This window comes from Bubalus bubalis, chromosome 10, assembly GCF_019923935.1.
Source record: "Bubalus bubalis isolate 160015118507 breed Murrah chromosome 10, NDDB_SH_1, whole genome shotgun sequence".
In the NCBI taxonomy this organism is placed as follows: domain Eukaryota; kingdom Metazoa; phylum Chordata; class Mammalia; order Artiodactyla; family Bovidae; genus Bubalus; species Bubalus bubalis.
This window is the reverse complement of record NC_059166.1, coordinates 68,582,077-68,602,006: the sequence shown is the minus strand read 5'-3', so window position 1 is coordinate 68,602,006 and position 19,930 is coordinate 68,582,077.

Below are 19,930 nucleotides of genomic sequence, written 5' to 3'. Positions count from 1 at the left end.
CGTTCAGTCATATCCAACTCCTTGTGACCCCATGGATGGTAGCCTACCAGGTTCCTTTGTCCATGGGGATTTTCCAGGCAAGAATACTGGAGTGGGTTGCCATGCCCTCCTCCAGGGGATCTCCCCAATCCAGGGACTGAACCCAGATCTGCTGCCTGCAGGCAGATTCTTTACCATCTGAGCCACTAGGGAAGCCCCACTCATCATTAGAGAAATGCAAATCAAAACTACAATGAGGTAGCCTCTCACACTGACCAGAACGGCCATCATCAAAAAGTCTACAAACAATAAATGCTGAAGAGGGTGTGGAGAAAAGAGAACACTCTTGCACTGTTGGTGGGAATGCAATTTGATACAGTCACTATGGAGAACAGTATGGAGCTTCCTTAAAGAACTAAACTACTATATGACCTAGGAATCCACTACTGGACATATACCCTGTGCGTGTATGTCTAAGTTGCTTCAGTCATGTCCTACTCTTTGCGTGCCTATGGACTATAGCCCATTAGACTCCTCTGTCCTTGGGATTCTCCAGGCAAGATTACTGGAGTGGGTTGCCTTGCCATGCCCTTCTCCAGGGGATGTTCATGATGAAGGGATCAAACACACATCTCTTAAGTCTTCTGCATTGGCAGGAGGGTTCTTTACCAATAGCACTACCTGAGAAGCCCATATACCCTGAGGAAACCATAACTGAAAAAGATACACATACCCCAATGTTCATTATAGCACTATTTACAATAGCCAGGACATGGAAGCAACCTAGATATCCAAAGACAGCTGAATGGATAAAAAAGTTGTGGTACATATACACAATGTAATAATACTCACCTTTAAACAGGACTGTATTTGAGTCTGTTCTAAATGAGGTGGATGAACACTAGAGCCTCTGTTATATATTCAGAGTGAAGTAAGTTAGAAACAGAAATATCAATATTAATGTATATAAATGGAATCTAGAAAGTTGGTACTGATGATCCTATTCACAAGGCTGCAAAGGGAGATGCAGACATAAAGAAAGTTCTTTGGACACAGTAGGGAAAGGAGAGGGTGGGATGAATTGAGAGAGTAGCAGTGAAACACATACATTCAGTTTAGTTCAGTCGCTCAGTTGTGTCCGACTCTTTGTGACCCCATGGACTGCAGCATGCCAAGCCTCCCTGTCCATCACCAACTCCTGGAGCTTACTCAAACTCATGTCCATTGAGTCGGTGATGCCATCCAACCATCTCATCCTCTGTCATCCCCTTTACCCCCTGCCTTCTATCTTTCCCAGAATCAGGGTCTTTTCAAATGAGTCACTTCTTTGCATCAAGTGGCCAAAGTATTGGAGTTTCCGCTTCAGCATCAGTCCTTCCAGTGAACACCCAGGACTGATTTCCTTTAGGATTGACTGATTGGATCTCCTTGCAGTCTAAGAGATTCTCAAGAGTCTTCTCCAACACCACAGTTCAAACACATCAATTCTTCAGCACTCAGCTTTCTTTATAGTCCAACTTTCACATCCATACATGACTACGGGAAAACCATAGATTTGACTAGACAGACCTTTGTTGACAAAGTAATGTCTCTGCTTTTTAATATTCTGTCTAGGTTGGTCATGACTTTCCTTCCAAGGAGTAAGTGTCTTTAATTTCATGGCTGCAGTAACCATTTGCAGTGATTTTGGAGCCCCCCAAAATAAAGTCTGTCACTGTTTCCATTGTTTCCCCATCTATTTGCCATGAAGTGATGGGGCCAGATGTCATGATTTTAGTTTTCTGAACGTTGAGTTTTAGCCCAACTTTATCACTCTCCTCTTTCGCTTTCATCAAGAGGCTCTTTAGTTCTTCACTTTCTGCCATAAGGGTGATGTCATCTGCATACCTGAGGTTATTAATATTTCTCCCGGCTATCTTATTCCAGATTGTGTTTCATCCAGCCCAGCGTTTCTCATGATGTTCTCTGCATATAAGTTAAATAAGCAGGGTGACAATATACAGCCTTGACATACTCCTTTTCCTATTTGGAACCAGTCTGTTGTTCCATGTACAGTTCTAACTGTTGCTTCCCGAGTTGCATACAGGTTTCTCAAGAGGAGGTCAGGTGGTCTGGTATTCCCATCTCTTTCAGAATTTTCCACAGTTTGTTGTGACCCACACAATATGTTAAATAGATAGCCAGTGGCAATTTGCTGAATGACACATGGAACCCAAAGCTGGTGCTGTGTGACATTATAGAGGGCCGTGACGGGACATGAGAGTAAGGTTCAAGAGGGAAGGGACATATGTATACCTATGGCTTATTCATGTTGATGTATGACAGAAACCATCACAATATTGTGAAGTAATTATCCTCCAATTAAAAATTAAAATAAATTAACCAAAAATGATTATGGACCATTTTGGGATCTTTAAGACCCATCTTTTAAAAATGATATGCCCCACATCTACCATAGATAAGAACATTCCAGAGAAAAATCCTTCCTTTATAATTCTTTAGGCAGATGCTTTTCAATTAATTTTTTTGTAATTGATGTCTTTAAGCACACATTTTGGGCTTCCCTGGTGGCTCAGATGGTAAAAGAATCCACCTGAAATATGGGAGAACTGGGTTTGATCCCTGGGTCGGGAAGATCCCCTGGAGAAGGAAATGGCAACCCACTCCAGCATTCTTGCCTGGAGAGTCCCCATGGACAGAGGAGCCTGGCGGGCTATATAGCCTCTGGGGTCACAAAGAGTCAGACAGGACTGAGCAACTAAGCACAGGATGCAGCACAAGCACCCATTTTATATGTTATCAGGCATAAAGACAAATAAGAAATATTCTGTTGTTGGTAACCTCACAGGTCAAGAGCTAAAATCAAAGCCTGTAGACAACATATGCCTCCTCAAAAAGTCCTACATAAAAGAAGCATAGTTTTTTTTCAATCACAGCAGTCTTCATTTTGTGACTCTCTTATGATCTAACAAAATCAGGAATATATTGGACATTATTTGTGGTCTTAGAGAATCAAAATTGTCTCTTTACACTGAAGGTAGAACAATGTAAGATTAATCATCTGAGCTAGTAAAAAGTAAAATAATAGAGTGACCAAAAAAAATGGACAGTTATGGTGCAAGACTGGCAAAATAGTGAGGGAAGAGTTTGTTGTGCTAATTAAAATCTTTATTTTATTGGAGTATTTGTCATCTCTGCACATCAAAGAATAAGTTATATCTCAAAGGAATTGTTTAACAGATATGGTCAAACTTGGCCAGAGGGAAGAGGATGTTACTAGAGTTAATCTAGGTCAGCTTTAATTATGAATATATTTTGATTCTTGCAACACTTGTTGACATATATTTAATCACTCTAAAAGAAGGATATGTTAGATATGCATTTATCAACTATTTACATATATGGTATGATTCTGCCTTTTTTTTTGCTTTGTCTGTCCCAAGGATTAATGGAACATCACCCAGTCTCTTACATTAAGACTAAACATACAAAATGCATATTTTCAATCAAAGTGATTTTTTTATATAACTGAGTCCTACTAAATAAGACCAAACATACTGGGAAGGAAGGCCTTGCTCTGCTAATTTTTTTATTTTTCTCTTAATGATAATAATTCAGATTCTGGGATTTTAAAAAGTATTAATACATTAAACATATAATTATCTTAGTAAAGTGGATATTTCAATTAGGGAAAATTAGAGAAAAGAAGAAATGAGGCATGCAGGAAAAGTGGCCAAATAGCAGGGATCTTTATGTATCAGTGAAAGACAAGACAGGCTGAAAAAAGAGCAGTCATGACAGATTCTATCCAGAACAGATGGACCCCGGACAGTCCACCTGCACCAGCAGCTTCAGTGGAAACTGATACTCCACTGGATTTTGAAGATAATGTGTTTTAAGCTTCCAAACTTACAGGCACTGAGCAGGAAAAAATTGCTGTCAATTCATTCCAATCGGTGTCACATTTTGCCATACCTGAGAGCTGCCCAACATGCAGATCCAAAATTTGTACACAAATGCTTTCAAGATTATAAAGGGGTAATGGCTGGTGTGAGAAACAGGGATTTTTCAGAAATTCCTTGAACATTACATTAGGCTTGAAAAGCTAAATGTCATATGGAAGTATCAAAGAACAGTATACATTTCCAATCCTGAAATAGATATCTTTTCCTTCCTGCTTTGTCTCCCATGTCCAAGAAAGAATGTGCATAAAGGTTCTTGGCAAAGTTTCTACTTTAATGAATGCAGAGTATCTAGGCTTGAAAAGGACTTTCTGGAGTATTTCTGGAAGCCTAGTTTGTCCCTCTGATCACATGAGTGGCAGCCAGAAACTTTGGATTTATTATCTCTTTTGACAAGAACCAGTCAATGTGCATGATGTTTTGCCATCCTAACTTAATGTCTATCAGTGAAAATACTGTAGTAGACACTATTAACACAAAAATTACCATTATGCATAATAAATTCATGAAACGATATCCAAGTAACTAGGAACAACTGCGTTTTAGATTGAAAATTTTCCTATCACATCTTGGGGACAAATTACAAATGCAAAGATATGACCTCTCTTGAAACATCTGGCATATTACCCAGGGTATGCTTAGTCTTTCCTCCTTCAGCCTGCTGTGGGAACCAAACTACAACCAAGGCAACTCAAGTAAGTGGCACTTACTCACTCACCCAAACATGACTGCTTGACAAATGACAGAATCAGTGTTATTCCAATATAGAAAAAATGTGGAAAAATGTTTAATATGATTGATAGGCAATTTATTCTCTGTTTTTTCAGTAATCAATAATTTCCATATAATATAAACATCAGAATCAGCTGCTCCTAAAGTGAATAAATTATTTTATACTTCTTAAAACTGTACATTAAGAAAAAATGTTATGTCATTTTCTTCTATTACATTCAAATAGTTCTATATTCTTAAATATTGGTATATTATCCTAATCAATCACAAACATAATGTCCTAATAAAATGTTGCTCTATTATTATGTTATTTTAAAATAGTTTATTTCAGATAATACAGAAAATCAATTAACAATGGTTTTATTTCAGTGAATTTAAACAATGTTCTCTATAGCAAATAAATACAAGAGAAAAAAAGATACAATAAACCTTTTTATGTCAAGTGGAAATACGATAAAAATCACCTTTTTAGAACTTTCAAGAAGTAGACTACCAAAATTAACCCAGAGGAGCTTTTTTTTTTTTTTAACATATATAGGCTCTCTCTCTTTTTTAATATTTATTTATTTGGCAGCACTAAGGTCTTAGCTGCATATGGGATCTCTAAGTCGCAGCATGTGGGATCTGGTTCCCTGATCAGGGGTCGAACACCAGCCCCCCACATTGGGAACATGGACCGCCAGAGCAGTCCCTAACCCAAAGGTTTTAAAAAGGGAATTTCTGATTGCCTGGCTCTTGAGGGATGTGGATGATCCCCAGGTAGGCAATGTTTCCAGAATACTATTAGAAACCTTTCAACAACCCTTCCTCTTTTTGATATAGTAATTCTGAGAGTTGTATTTAATAACCACCACTGATGCCAAATTGTTTAGACTAGACTAAGTGTTTCCCAGGTGGCAATAGTGGTAAAGAACTCACCTGCCAGTGCAGGAGACATAAGAGACACAGTTTCAACCCCTGGGTCAGGAAGATCCCTTGGAGGAGGGCATGGCAACTCACTCCAGTATTCTTGCCTGGAGAATCCCATGGGCAGCGGAGCCTGGCGGGCAACAGTCCATGGGTTCACAGAGAGTTAGACACGACTGAAGAGACTTAGCATGCATATAGGACAAATGAAATATGTTGCCAAATATCCTTACCACTTCATCACTTAAAACAAGCAACACAGAAGACTCATATATTGCTAGAATCTTGGCCGCTGAACGGTGGAAAATACAAATAAGCATCTACTTACAAGAAGCAACCTTCATGAGGAGTGGAGTTCAAATGGAAAGCTTTGTTTAAAGTATTTACAAATACTCTAATTTCATGTATGAATATTTGATGAAATTTAGTATTTTTAGATTACAGATAAATAAGAGTATAAAAGAAGTATATGTTCACTTTCTATGAAAAGCAGTAGGTATAAATCCTCCTTTCTTCATGTGAATGTTTCCAGGCTACATGAATTAGGGTCTATAATCTTTTCAAAATGTTTCACAGTCTATATACTCTTCTGAAAGTGAAATTCATCAAAAATATTGAGTGGACAAATTCTAGAGTCACTGAGCTCTGACACTCAAGTCCTCGCATTCAGTTTCATTCTGCTTGCAAGCATCAGGGTCCTGGCAGAAAACATCTGGCACACTTACATAGGTTAATTGCAAAACGTTTGAGAAGGAGATTTTTATATCTGTGGATAGGTTTCAGGCAAATGGCCAGGCAGGGGTGTGCCCTATCTACCGCTGTAGAGGCCCCACACTTAAGTGCCTTGTGTCTAGTGTCATGTTCTATTGCTGCCATCTTGAAATTCTTTAATTTTTTTTTTAACAAGGGCCCCCGCATTTTCATCTGCACTGGGCCCCAGGAACTATGTAGTCATTCCTTCCAGTAGGAAATAGTGGAGGATCTAAAGGACTCTGTTCCAGGCTTCCTTCAGACTCAAAACAACAATACTAACTCCTCCCTGGGTCTCTTCCCTCTGACCTGTCTTGTGGGTTTTGGACTTGCCAGTTTTCACACTCACATGAGAAATTCCTTTAATAAAAATTTAGATAAATAGATGTAGGAATATATATGGATGAATAGACAGGTAGGTGTAGACAGAAAAAGATGTATAGATTTACTTGGTAAAAACATCTCTATCACCTATCTCCGTGACAGTTTACTTTCTCTAGTTTCCTACTCCTTCTTCTTGCTCCTTTAGGTTTAGAAATGAAACAGTTTCTTTTTTAGATAGTAAGAGAGAGAGACCAGGGAAATAAATATGCCATGCCTAAATGTCCTCCACTCTGAAATTTCCCTCTTAGACTCTCTCTGCCCTAAGCTGATTGAAAAATCAAAGGGTAAGAGAATTTGTTTATGTGGCTCACAGATGTCAGCCTCTTGAAACACAAAGATGGAGAAAAAGTGGGAATGAATCTAGAGGGCAAAATAAGAACATTCATCATCCTAATATAGCTATATGATAAATCTAAATGTAGCTTCCAGTTGATGCAATACGTAGCTTCAGTACAATGGTTGACTTATCCTATTGACATTTTTTTAACTTCATGAGATACAGCTGCATTCCCTCTTCACATATAAGAAAACAGAGACTTAGAAAATATAAGTAATGTGTCCAAAACCAGACAGCTAGTAAATGACAGAGCTGGGATTCAAATATTAGTCTGTCTGATCCCAGAGACAGTGGTCTTGATGACTTTCCAAACATGTGGGTATTTTTCTTTGATGAATTTCTCTCTTTAATACACTCCACACAAAATATTCAAATTATTCCCAGTAGCTCCCTTATATCTTATGATCAGCATATATCCTACCCTTATAATCTTATTTTCCCAACTTATTCTTTTAGTAAGAAATGATCTCTGCTAAGATGTTACCTAACAACATTCCCTGGAAAGCATGGGGATGTTTTATCAAATACCAGACGTCTACAGAATCTGCAGCTGACTGCGTGAAAGGCATATTTCGTATTTGTGTTTTTGTGAATATTCAATTTGTTTACTCTACCATCTCTTTTGAGTATTCTTTAGAAGGAAAGAAGAATTATAGGATTGTTTTCTCCTGTTTCTAACACCTTCCACACATCTCTATTCTAACATAAATAGCTGACGATCAACATCTAGTGAATAAATAGTTTAAGAATGTGGGTAGTGTGTCTGATCATTCCCAGCAGGAGATCTGAGTATGGAGAGTCTTGACCAGCTATTACCTATCCACCAGGGCAGGTAAAAGAACCAGGCACTGACTCGGTCACAAACTCTGACAGGTTAAGTAGGACAGGGAAGTAGAGTGTAGTCTCTGTCCTGGGTATATGCAAATCTCCAGCAAATGGGGCTTCAGTCAAAGGAGATCCAAGATAAAATGCAGAATGTGAAGGTTTTACATCACAGAGGTTACTGAAGGTACAGTCAGTATCAAAGGCATCTATCAGGTGTGGTGTAATTACATCCAAAGGTGAGGATTCAGAGTCAGAATTCTGCAATCAAGAGAGAAAATGACAAGAGCAAGTCAGGGTCCATAAGGAGAAATCGCCCTGCATACTAAGCAGACTATTAAAGAGAAGTATAATTGTAACAGCTAGGTCACAGGAGCAAGGAACAAGATAGAGGCCAATTTATCCAACTTGAACCTCATACCAAATCCTCAAAGCTAGCACATTGACAGTAGACTCAGGACTGCCTGCCATTCTGGGGCCAGGCCTGACTCAAGATGAGTCAGACTAGAGCAACTGATGGGGACAGAGACTGTGGATCAGACTGAGTTCCATTAATGCAGACAGCCTTCATTTCAAATTTCAGACTATTTATAAACTTAGGTGCAAAGCACAATCCAATCTGAAGCAGTTGAATGCCCTAGGATATAAACTCATTGACTCATTTGGAGCATATATTATTATCTGATTTTGAGCTCTAAAGCCCCAATGAATTAAAATCTTTGCAGTTAAACTAAAAAGAAGTTTGAGAGAAAACAGATGTTAATTTTGAAACTGGGAGAACCTATCAACTTTTTAAATTTCTCTGATTATTTATGAGGTTCATTTAATTACTATGGGGGTGGGAGGCTGTATATACATACAGTCAATCCCTCAAAAATGAATATCTCAGTTACTTTCTCAGACAAGTAATAATTTGATAATTGCCCTGCTATACTTATACAAAAGCACCTACATATCAAGACTTCCCAAGTTGTAATTGGCTAAGCTATTGCTCATTTATTTATGCAGGGAATTCAATTGCTAAAAGCTGACCGTTAACGGAAGAGACCGAAGAAAAAACGTACAAATAAAAATAAACGGGACCAGGAGAAGAATTGTGACCTCCAGACTTTCTCCAAAGATAAACTAAGATTTTACTGTTGGAAATTAATGAATTTACCAAAAGAAAAGAGCAGACTAATAAAAAAAACAAAAAGCAGCTATTTGCAGAGAAATCACATGCTAGGTAAATCATTACGTAACTCCTTAAAAAATAAAAATGAAAGCTCAAGCAAAATAATAAAAATGAGAATGTAGAAATAACCAAGAACAAAGGGAACTAAAATAATTTTTAGCATTTGGTTATATGTATACAAAAACTTAAAAATCAGGGTAAAATTGCTTTTTTCTGTGAAAATATAAATATGCTCATTGCCCTAATAAAAATTATAATGAATTATTATTTCCAAACATACATCAGGCAATTGTATAGATTATATCTTTCAAATGTTTGTGGAAAGAAATAAGGATATCTCTGTTTTTTGTTTCACCTGTGAACTGCCTGCATTCAAAACCTATCTTCAACTAGTTTTACTGGAGTTTCTTAACCTCTTTGTGCTGCCATTTCATAATTTGCAAAATGAGGATACTCATAGTATTTCCCTCATTCATCTATCATGAAGATATTTGAAAAGCATGTAGAACAGTACCTAGTATATATATACCTGGTATATATAATTTTTTGTTAAATAAACTATCTAACAAATACAATGATTTTCTTAAAACCACTATCTATTAATATTAATATAAGCACCATGAATAAACATTAGCAAAACTATTTCATCAATGCAATAAATATACAATGAAAAACACGTTACATATCAGGAATGCAGTGATAATAGTCTAGTAATACAATTTACTAAATTTAATTATTAAACCATAATCATTTCCATGGATGTTGAAAAAGCATGTTAAGAGTTTATTTATTCCAGTTGAAAATTTCTAATAAATATGAAGAATAGACACAATTTTATATGTGAATGTATAAATAAATTTAACATCATTTTTAAGGGTCAAATAATAAAATAAAAATTAGGAACAAAAGAAAGACATTGTCTTATTGGATGTTATTCTAGAGATGTGAGTTGATGGAATTAGAATTGAGAAAAAAATCAATATGTATAAAACTGTAAAATCAATATGCAAAATTATAATAATTTAGAAATGATAATATGGTATAAAAATATCCAATAGAGTTAGTTGGAAAAATGTTACAAAAAAAAGAAAATAGACTGTGAACACAAAGAAGAAAAAGACATGTAATTGTCTTAATTGTGCAAACTACTGATTAAAAGATAGCTGGGGCAAGGAACTTAGGTAAGTGTAGCAAAGTGACTCCAACAATGACTCTTCTATTTATTTCCAAAGCCATATTCTACTGGAGAAGTTTTCTAAATCTCCGAACCAGATCAAATAGGAAGCAAAAAATAATGGAGCAGGAAATCTAGACTCGCCTTCCAATTTTGCAAACCAGCTACTTGATTATAGAAAAGTTAGAAACTGAACCTCTCTAGGAGTCAATATTCTTGTTTGCAGGTAGGGAAGTGAAGGCATGATACTATCAGTTTTCATGTCCCATTTCATATAGATATAGGATAGAGAAATTTCATGTTTTTTAGCATTCCAAAGCTCAGCAAAACGTTTGGGTCAACAATAGACATCTATTGTAAGAATAATCATAATGTCTTGAGTAGGGAAGGTATGAGGTCAAAATAAGTTTAGCTAAATATTGAAAATGGTTGAAGCTGAGTGATAGGTAAATGGAGGTTTGGTGTATTTATCTTGTAATTTTCTTTTTACATTTGAAATGTTTCATTAGCTCTTATAATAAGGGTTCATATCACAAAGTAAGAATAATGATGATAACAATAATACAAAAGAGGAGGAAACTTTTAGAAGTGATGGCTATGTTTATGCCATGGATTGTGGCGATGATTTCACAAATGCATACTTATCTCCAAACTCATGTAGTTGGAACACATTGAATATGTATGGCTTTTTCTATGTTAATCATGCCTCAAAAAGTGGCTTTAAACATGTTTCATTATAAAAAGTTTTCAAAAACCAATTACCATTCCCATAGAGAGGAAAGATTTAAACAATTTTAAGAAGAACAAGATATAAAATGCAGCATTTAGTTGAATTTTTTTTCTAGAAAAATAACACTACAGGCAGCTAATACTTTTCAAAATGTTCTCAAGAAGACTATAGAGAAATAGTCATTTTTCACAGAACTCCCTTTGAACTAAGAAACTAATCTACATAGAATCAACGCTTTTTAAAAATCAAATTGTCTACATTTTAAAGTGCCAGAGCAAACAGAAGTAATAATATATTCCTTATATTTCCTTTATACTAATAATCATATTTTTGAGAAAAGTGAGGCTGAAATGCTATTTTGGTACAATCATAATCAATATAAATTCTCATATTGTGAATTTCATGCTTGCAAATAGAATTTTTTGCTATCATGATATATTTTCCAATTTTAAATTAAATCTGGAGTTATGAGATAACCTTTGGCTGGACATCATAAGTTCCTATATTAAGTAAAGGAAAAAAGAAAGAATACATATACAGAAGAAAAAGGTAGGATTTTTTTCTTTTATACTTGCTTTTATATTTTTAGGTATCTACATAAACTATATAAAAACACTCTTCAATCTCACATTCAAGAAAAATATAAGAAACATATCTCAAATATTTGTTGAGAAACTCCTATACTTCCCAAATTCTGTAAGGGTTTATGAGAACTAAAAAGGATAAAAGATGGTTCTTTTCTCTGAGAAGCGTAAGAACTGGTTGGAGGAAAGACAACTATAGCTGAAACAATTAGAGAAGAGCTGTGTGCTAGAATATGTAGAACTCACGGTAATAGTAGTAGTGTCTCAGAAAAGTGGGGAGTGAGGTCAATGAAAGAATGGTAAGTGCGGTCTTAGGATACAGCACCTGAGCTAGGTCTGGAAAAGTAGGAGGCTTTGAGTGGATAAAAGAGGAAGAAGGGAGGGGAATAATGTTAAGATAGAAGGCAAAGAGTCTGACTCTGGCAGTGTCTTGTGGAAATTGTCCAGTCTGTAAGTCTAGAAAGTTGGAATGTGCAATGAGATTTAATAACAAGATTCAGCTCATATTATGAGCTTTATAATTTAAAAGGAGCTTATAGGCAACATTAGAAATCAGATAGTCAAGTCAACTTGAGGAAGGTGCCTTCATCAGTGAAGTAATATGAAAAAAAAAATCTGATTACTCCTTGCCAACTAGATTTAAAGTAAGAAAATCTTAGAGTCAGAGAGATCATCTGGGGTCTGTAGTACTCCCGATATTAGAGAGCACAGTGGTTTTAACATGAGCCCACAAATTTTTTAGTTAAATTCTATTCTAACCAAGAGAAGACAGTAGAAGTGAAGGCACATCACTTCTGAGACTGGATCATTGCTTATTAGTCCATCCTTTCTCTTTCAGAGTATTCAGCTGTCATGTCACGAGCAGCCCTTTGGAGGTGAGCTAGATAATGAAGCCTCTATTCAACAGCCATGTGGAAGATCCTTCTTGAAGCATATTTTCTAACCTTAATCAAACGCCTTCAGGTGGCTACAGCTCCTGCCAATATTCTGACTACTACTCATGAGTGACTTGGAACCAGAACCAACCACCTAAGCCACACCCAGGTTCCTGACACTTGGAAATCATATAAGATAATAAGTATTGATTTTTTTAAACAACTAAGTTTTGGGCTGATTTGCTATGCCATAATAAAAGCCAATAACAGAATGAGTTGACAATAATTAGTTGGCTTTCTGTCAGTGTTTGGTTCATTTTCTAATTTTTCTTAAGGGTGAAAGAAAATATGTATAGTATGTAACAATTTGATCATTTCAAGGCAAAATAAAAAAATCCAAATGACTGCTGTAATATAGTAGCTTTGGCAAAATTACAAGACAGCCTCATTTTGACCTAAAGCATCATATTGTTAAGATCATCACTTTCTGGCACATGGTCATTGTTTTGACATTTTAGTTCAAAGAGAGACCAGATCCTGAAAAACCAAATCAGGAGACCAATGTAAGATCCAGAAAAAGAGAAGCAAAACTCAGCTACAATTGGAGAAACATTCTGAAGAAAGAATGTAAATCTGTCCTTGCTCCGGCGCTCAAGTACAAAATCCAAAAACATACATGGGAAGTAAGTTAGCTATCAGATGTTAATTTAGCAAGGATGGAAGTAAGGCAGACATGTCTGACTGAAGTGGTGATAGAAACTGAAACTTTAAAATAGAGAAGCTGGCTGCTTTGTGTGACCTCCACTTTGTATTTATTAGTTCAGTTCTCTTTGCTCTAGGCAGTATTGAATAAATACTTATAATCATGCATAAACTTCTTCATTGACACACCCAATGATATATAGCTTATTTATATTATCTTTCACGTTGGTTGCTTCTTGATGATATGTATGCCCTAATCTTATGGATAAGTAGTTTCAAAAACTAAAGGTAGGTAATTTCACTCCAAGAATTAGCATCATGCCAGTGTGTGATATTTTTTATTCTGCTTCTATCAGAAGAAAACTAATGTTTTTTATGACTTTTGTACATGTATATTCTGCAAAATGGACTCAGCAGAATTGAAAAATACAGTCAGACAGAGTTTGATTTTAAGGTCTAGTCTTTCTGAGTTAGTGTCTACAGTAGCATAAAAGATTTGTACCTTCAGGAAATAGAAGAATGGTGATATTACTGACAAATAATGTTGTTGATATTACAGCCAATTTTAAATGGAAGAAGAGTTGGGTAAAATTTGATTTCCCCGAAGAGTGTTTCTCAGTAGTCAGTTAATAGAAGTTGTTCATAAATAGACTCTGAAGTCAAAATATTTGGGTTACAAAACCCTGGCAAACACATTTTGGTATGTGATATACTTGATGATTTTCATGCTAATTTTCATTCCCTTGAAGCCTATGAAAAATTCAGTTTAAGTCATATAGGTGGAAATAATAAGAGCACAATTTGAATCATGAATCTCTAATAAGTTTAAATAATACAACAGTGCTATAAAAAGTTGTAATTATCTTTACTGCACTGATTTTAAAATGAATGAAAACCAAGACACTTTGTGAAATGGATCCATATGTTTCTTCCTACATTTCCCTAAAAAAAATTGAATCCCCAAATGAAATTGGCTGAAAGGCATTGTCTTGTTATTAATCCAGTAATGTGCAAGCAGATTCCTTGTGCCTAGACAAACACAAGTTGTCTGGATGGTGATTTTTTTTAATGATCCAATAAGTAGGATAAATTAGGGGATTAATAGAGTCAGTACAGAAATGTGAATCCTGCTATAACAGGTATTTCCCAATATTCCCAAGATATAAAAGGAAAGACAATTTTCATATCTTCCATGGTAAATAATCCTACTAATTAGAAAGCAATATCCATCATTGCATGCAATAGACTAAAAGAAAGATGAGACATTTGCAATTATAGTAAATGATTAGAAAAAGACCTCAGGATGAGAAGTATGATCCAATGTGCCCTGGTGATGTATACAATGTAATAATGTGGCTATAAAATGTTCCACTCACTATATGTCCAACCATCTGTACTCTATTCAAAACAGGTTCAAAATAGTATACAAAAAACACCCTGGGAGACGTGAAGGTAGGGTTGAAGGAATCCTTTCTATCTTTGGGCCACCTAAGAGTTGAAGAATGCGTTTTATTTAAAACTTTTTTCTGTTCCCATGATAGTTCTGTGAATTTCAGTCATGGTAGAAATAATCATTTAAAATTTCACAGTATGGTATGGCTTTCCCTTTGTGAGGTTGAAAGCTCTCTTATAAACATCTAAAATTTCTACCTTTTTCAAATAATTATAGTAAGAAAGACCTCTGCAAACCACTTGGAGAGCAACAATTCAGCATGTCCCATACCAATACACAACTTTTTACAACTGGTTTTCAAGTTTATTTTTTATCCTTATATAAACAATTGGTAAGGTTTTGAGATAAAATATATGACTCTCAAATAAATTTGAACTTCAGATAAACAACAAATACTTTTTTTTGTTATAAGTATTCCCCAATATTGCATAGAACATACTTACATAATCAAAGTATTTTTGTTTTCTTAAATTTGAATTTAACAGTATCATACATTTTTACTTGATAAATATGGTTGGGCTTCCCAGGTGGCACTAGTGGTAAAGAACCTGCCTGCCAATGCAGGAGACATAAAAGATGAAGGTTTGATCCTTGGTCTGGGAGGATCCCCTGGAGAAAGGCACGGAAACCCACTCCAGTATTCTTGCCTGGAGAATCCCATGAACAGAGGAGCCTGGTGGACTACAGTCCCTGGGGTCACAATGAATCAGACTGGACTGAAGTGACTTAACAAAAAAAAAATGTATCATGCATTTTCACTTGACAAATATGGTAGCACTAATAGCTGGCAATGACATTTACAAATTAATTGAAAGTTTAATGGTAGCTCAGACAGTAAAGCATCTGCCTGCAATGCAGGAGACCTGAGTTCAATCCCCAGGTAAGGAAGATGCCCTGGAGAAGGAAATGGCAATTCACTCCAGTACTCTTGCCTGGAAAATTCCATGGATGGAGGAGCCTGGTAGGCTACAGTTGATGAGATTGCAAAGAGTCGGACACAAGTGAGCAACTTCACTGACTAAGGAGTGTGAATAGAAATCATAACATTAAATTAAGTGAAAACATGAATATCAGCATTAAAAAAAACTTTCACTGAATTCTAATAGACAATAAAAAAAGCTTTCCCCCCAAAATGAAATTTACTTGATTGTGAAGTAAACCTTAAAGTTTATTGTATAGTTGCCAATTGTTGTCTGCTGTCTTAGTTGCTAAGTCGTGTCCAGCTCTTTTGCGACCCCATGGACTATAGCCCACCTGGCTTCTCTGTCCATGAGATTTCCCAGGCAAGATACTTGAGTGGGTTGCCATTTCCTTCTCCAGGGGATCTTCCCAACCCAGGAATCAAACATGCCTGTCCTGCATTGCAGGCAGATTCTTTACCACTTAGTCACCTGATATATAAACTCATTTTCTGTGTGGTACATATTTCAAATAGGCAGCTCAATTACTTTTTTATAATACATTTATTGAGTATAATTCACGAACCATAAAATTCACCATATTAAGGTATGTAAATTAGTGGTTTTAGTGTATTTACAAAGTTGTGTATCAAACCCAGGTCTCCTGCACTCCAGGCAGACACTTTAACCTCTGAGCCCCCAGGGAAGCCTTCATTACAACAATAAATTTTAGCAAATCTCCACCATCCCTAAGATAAAAAAGCTGCCTTCCAGCAGTCATTCTCCATTCTTTATACCTGCCCCCAAGCCCAAGGCAACTAACAATATTTCTATCTCTATAGATTTGCCTATAATGGAAAATGTATGTTAATGGAATCATATGGTATGTGGACCTCTGTGGCTTGATTCTTTTATTAGCATATTTTCAAGGATCATCCATATTGTAGAATGCACCATTTTTTTTTCCTTTTGATTGTTGAACAGTATTTTACTGTATGGATATACCACGTTTTATTTATCCTTTCACCAGTTAATGAATATTTGGTTGCTTCAAGTTTTTAACAATTGTTAATAATGCTGCCATAAAATTTGCATCCACATATTGCAATTAATCTTGGTGGAAAAGCTCTAAGTTTTTCATCATTAAGTACAATGTTAGTTGTTTTTCGTCGATATTTTTTCATTAAGTTGAGGAAATTTTCCTGTTTTCTTAGTTTATGGAGAGTTTCTATAATGAATTGGTGTTGGATTTTGTCAAAAGCTTTTTTGTATCTAGTAATATGATTATTTAATTTTTCTTTCCTAGCCTGTTGATGTGGTGGATGACATCAATTAATTTTTCAATGTTAAACCAGCCTTCTGTGCCTGGGATAAATCCCACTTAATGGTGGTGTAATCAGCTTTCCTTGAACAATACAAGATTTAATTGTACAGGGCCACTTATATGCAGATTTTTTTCAATAGATAATTGGAAAAAACAATTGGGTGTGTGCAACAATAAAACTCACAAACTATAACCTGAAAATATGGAAAAATCAAGAAAAATTTAGGTATGTCATAAATGTGTAAAATATATGTAGATATTAGTCATTATTTACTATCATAAAATATACAAAAATCTAATACAAAAAGCTGAAATTCATCAAAATTTATTCACACAGAGATCATACATGGAATCATCTGGAACGGAGAGAAATGTAAATAAATGTAAAGATGCAGTGTTGAATCATAACTTCACGAAGTTAACTCTAGTAATACTGTACTACCATAACCGAATAATTTTGTAGCCACCTCCTATTACTATTGTGGTGAACTCAAATGCTATATCTGCTTAAATCACTATGTAATTATAATCATCTTTTCAAGAGCAGTTTGTTTCTCCAGTAAACTTCATAAAACAGTAAAATTGCACAGTAAAATCGAGCACTGAAGAATTGATGCTTTTGAACTGTGGTGTTGGAGAAGACTCTTGAGAGTCCCTTGGGTTGCAAGAAGATCAAACCAGTCAATCCTAAAGGAGATCAGTCCTGAATACTCATTGGAAGGACTGATAATGAAGCTGAAGCTCCAATACTTTGGTCACCTGATGCAAAGAGCTGACTCATTGGAAAAGACCCTGATGCTGGGAAATATTGAAGGCAGGAAGAGAAGGGGACGACAGAAGATGAGATGGTTGGATGGCAGCACCGACTTGATGGACATGAGTTTGAGCAAACTCTGGGAGTTAGTGATAGACAGGGAAGCCTGGCGTGCTGCAGTCCATGGGGTCACAAAGAGTCAGACACGACTGAGCAACTGAACTAAATGAACTGTGGTTCTCATGTATTTCTCATTGTGTTTAATGCATAACCATAAACCTTCAATAATTCCATGGGGCACATATGAAGTGCCACTAATGATACTGGAAGGGTTCCCAAGAAGCAGAAAAAATCATGACATTATAAGAAAAAGTTGAATGGTTTGATATGTATTATAGATTGAGGTCTACAGCTGTGGTTGCCCACCATTTCAAGATAAATGAATCCAAAAGGTAAGGACCTTTCTTTTTTTACAAAAACAGAAAAGGAAATTCATGAAACCATCTCTGCAGCTATGCCAGCAGGTACAAATAGCTTGCCTTTTCAGGAAATACCCTTTAATCTCATATTGAAAATGCAGCTTTTATGTGGATGCAGGGTTGCTATAAGAAATGTATCCCTATAAACTAGAATAGGGTTTGAGAAAAGTAAAGTCATTGCATAACAGCTTAAAGCATAAGGAAGGTGAAGGGTATAAAGCTAGAGAACTGAGTTCCAGCAAAGAATGGTTTGATAATTTTAGAAAAGAGGCTTGCCTTTGAAAATGTCAACATAACAGGAGAAGCAGCTTCTGCCAACCAAGAGACAGCAGGTGAGTTCCAGGATTCCATTAAGAAAATAATTGAGCAGAAAGGATATCTGCCTGAATAGGTTTGTAATGCACAAGAAAGCACTCTATTTTTGGGGGAAAAAAAATAGTGTGACAAAGGGCATTTATTAGTAAGGAAGAAAAGTGAGCAATAGGATTTGAGGCAGGAAGTGATAGGCTAACTCCTCTGTTTTGTGCAAATATCATCCAATTTATAGTCAGGGCTACCTTTATAAAGTTGCTAACACTGGAGCCTAGAAGGGAAAGATAAACACCAGCTGCCAGCCATTTGGTCGTACAACAAGAAAGCCTAGATGACAAGAATGCTTTTTCTGGATTGGTTCCATTGATGCTTTATCCCTGAAGTCAAGAATACCTTGCCAGTAAGGGAAAGTCTTTTAAAGTTTTTTGACAATGAACAATAGCCCTAGCCACCCCAGAGCTGCATGAGCTCAACACTGAAGATATAGAAGTGGTCTACTTTCCCTAAAACACAAAGTCTCTAATTCAGTATCCACATCACAGGATCATAAAGACCTTAAAGACTCATTACACAGAGTATTCTATGGAAAGGACTATCAATACTATGAAAGAGAACTATGATGGAAAAGAACATCATGAAAGTCTGGAAGGATTATACCATTAAAGATGCTAATGTTGTAACACAAAAAGCAGTTAAATCCATCAAGCCCAAAACAATAGATTCTGCTGGAGAAAATTGTATCCAGATGTTCTGTAATGACTTCACAGGATTTATGACAGAACAAATCAAGGAAATCTTGAAAGAGATTGTGGACATTAAAAGAAAGAGTTGAGAGTGAAAAGTTTTAAGATATGAATCTTGGAAAAATTAAAAAGCTAATAAACATCATGAAAGTAAAAGATGCCAGTTGTGTCTGACTCTTCGTGAGGCCATGGAGTACACAGTCAATGGAATTCTCCAGGCCAGCATACTGGAGTGGGTAACCTTTTCCTTCTCCAGAGGATCTTCCCAACCCAGAGATTGAACCCAGGTCTCCCCCATTGTGGGCAGAGTCTTTACCAGTTCAGCCACCAGGGAAGACCAAGAACACTGCAGTGGGTAGCCCATCCCCTCTCCATCGGATCTTCCTGACCCGGGAATTGAACCTGGATTTCCTGCATTGCAGGTGGATTCTTTACCAACTGACCTATCAGGGAAGCCTAATAGACATCATATCAAAGGAATTAACAGAAGAAAACTTGATGAAGATGAGTGTTTTCTGAACCACTACCAGATGGGAGGAAGAAGTAGAAGAAGCAGTGCCAGAAAACAAATTGACATCAGACAATCTGACAAGAAGGGTTCCTATTATTCAAGAATTTTTTGAGTTATTTTACAAAATGGACACTTCTGTGATACAGGTATTAAGACTAAGGCAAATAGTGGAAAAAGGATTTGTACCAGGGAGTAGGTAGGGTGCAGAGAGATAAATTAGAAGATTGGGATTAACATATACACACTACAATATATAAAATAGATAACCAACAGGACCTACTGTATAGGACAGGGAACTGTACTCAAGATTTTGTAATAATCTATAAGGGAAAAAAAATCTGAAA